The following is a 2,500-nucleotide window of genomic DNA, read 5'->3' on the forward strand; positions in this document are numbered from 1 at the left end:
TTTTTTTTTTTTTTTTTTTTTTTGATATACCGAAGAATGAACAAGAAGACCGAGGCATCCAAAAAATTTTTTTTTTTTTTTCTCCGATATACCAAAGCAAGAACAAGAAGACCGAGGCATCAAAATTTTTTTTTTTTTTTTTTTTTTTTTTTTTTTTTTTTTTCGATAAATCCAACCGAGAACAAGAAGACCGAGGCATCCAAAATTTTTTTTTTTTTTTTTTCTTTCCCATATACCAGAGAAAGAACATGAAGACCGAGGCAACCAACAAAAAATAATTTTTTTTTTCTCTTTCCCGGAATTTTTTTTTTTTTTTTTCGAAATAGCCGAGAAAGAATATGAAGACCGAGGCATCCAACAAAAAAATTTTTTTTTTTTTTTTTCCTAATCTACCCAAGCAAAACAAATAGAAGACCGAGGCATCCAAAAAAATTTTTTTTTTTTTTTTTTTTTTCGAAAAATTTTTTTTCACAAAAACTTTTTTTTTTTTTTTTCCCCAAAAAATTTTTTTTTTCGTTCCAAGCTAACCAAGACATCTACTATTCACTAGTAGAGCAATCGAGACTGCAAAGCAAGCAATGGCCTTACTTGCAGCTCTTGGTGCTGAGAACTCCCCCCCCCCTATAGTAGTCTTAAGTAAAACCACAGCTCTGACAGGAGTAGATATTGCATGCGAGCGAGGAGTCGTAATGGGCAAAATTGACTCGGGGGACCTCCAAATCGAATTCCGTTTCGAGCAAAACACTTCTTAGGCTTCAAGGAAGCTCCCATAAAATTTCCAAACCCAAACTCCAAACTTCATTTTTTAGCCTACAATGCCCACGTGCACGCCGGTGTGCACGCAGGGGTGCTTGAGCATGCGGGAGAGGAGCCATAATGGGCAACATTGACTCGGGGGACCTCCAAATCGAAATCCGTCTCGAGCAAAACACTTCTTAAGCTTCTAGGAAGCTCCCATAAAACTTCCAAACCCAAACTCCAAACTTTATTTTTTAGCATACAATGCCCACGTGCACGCCGGGGTGCTTGAGCGTGCGGGCGAGGAGCCATAATGGGCAACATTGACTCGGGGGACCTCCAAATCGAAATCCGTCTCGAGCAAAACACTTCTTAAGCTTCAAGGAAGCTCCCATAAAACTTCCAAACCCAAACTCCAAACTTTATTTTTTAGCATACAATGCCCACGTGCACGCAGGGGTGCTTGAGCATGCGGGAGAGGAGCCATAATGGGCAACATTGACTCGGGGGACCTCCAAATCGAAATCCGTCTCGAGCAAAACACTTCTTAAGCTTCTAGGAAGCTCCCATAAAATTTTCAAACCCAAACTCCAAACTTCATTTTTTAGCATACGATGCCCCCGTGCACGCGGGGGTGCTTGAGCGTGCGGGGGAGGAGTCATAATGGGCAAAACTAACTCGGGGGATCTCCAAATCAAAATCCGTCTCGAGCAAAGCAGTTCTTAGGCTTCTAGGAAGCTCCCATAAAATTTCCGAACCCAAACTCCAAACTTCATTTTTTAGCATACTATGCCCACGTGCACGCCGGGGTGCACGAGCGTGCGGGCGAGGAGTCGTAATGGGCAAAATTAACTCGGGGGACCTCCAAATCGAAATCCGTCTCGAGCAAAGCATTTCTTAGGCTTCTAGGAAGTTCCCGTAAAATTTTCAAACCCAAACTCCAAACTTCATTTTTTAGCACACAATGCCCACGTGCACGCGGGGGTGCTTAAGCGTGCGGGCGAGGAGTCATAATGGGCAAAATTAACTCGGGGGACCTCCAAATCGAAATCCGTCTCGAGCAAAGCACTTCTTAGGCTTCTAGGAAGCTCCCATAAAATTTCCAAACCCAAACTCCAAACTTCATTTTTTAGCATACGATGCCCCCGTGCACGCGGGGGTGCTTGAGCGTGCGGGGGAGGAGTCATAATGGGCAAAACTAACTCGGGGGATCTCCAAATCAAAATCCGTCTCGAGCAAAGCAGTTCTTAGGCTTCTAGGAAGCTCCCATAAAATTTCCGAACCCAAACTCCAAACTTCATTTTTTAGCATACTATGCCCACGTGCACGCCGGGGTGCACGAGCGTGCGGGCGAGGAGTCGTAATGGGCAAAATTAACTCGGGGGACCTCCAAATCGAAATCCGTCTCGAGCAAAGCATTTCTTAGGCTTCTAGGAAGTTCCCGTAAAATTTTCAAACCCAAACTCCAAACTTCATTTTTTAGCATACGATGCCCACGTGCGCGCCGGTGTGCACGTCGGGGTGCACGAGCGTGCGGGCGAGGAGCCGTAATTGGCAAAATTAACACGGCGGACCTCCAAATCGAAATCCGTCTCGAGCAAAGCATTTCTTAGGCTTCTAGGAAGTTCCCGTAAAATTTTCAAACCCAAACTCCAAACTTCATTTTTTAGCATACGATGCCCACGTGCACGCCGGTGTGCACGAGCATGCGGGCGAGGAGTCATAAAGGGCAAACTTAACTCGGGGGACCTCCAAATCGAAA

The sequence above is a fragment of the Cornus florida genome, unplaced genomic scaffold (assembly GCF_030987335.1).
Source record: "Cornus florida cultivar Cherokee Brave unplaced genomic scaffold, ASM3098733v1 CherokeeBrave_3.0.0_Hap2_scaffold_4, whole genome shotgun sequence".
NCBI classification, from domain to species: domain Eukaryota; kingdom Viridiplantae; phylum Streptophyta; class Magnoliopsida; order Cornales; family Cornaceae; genus Cornus; species Cornus florida.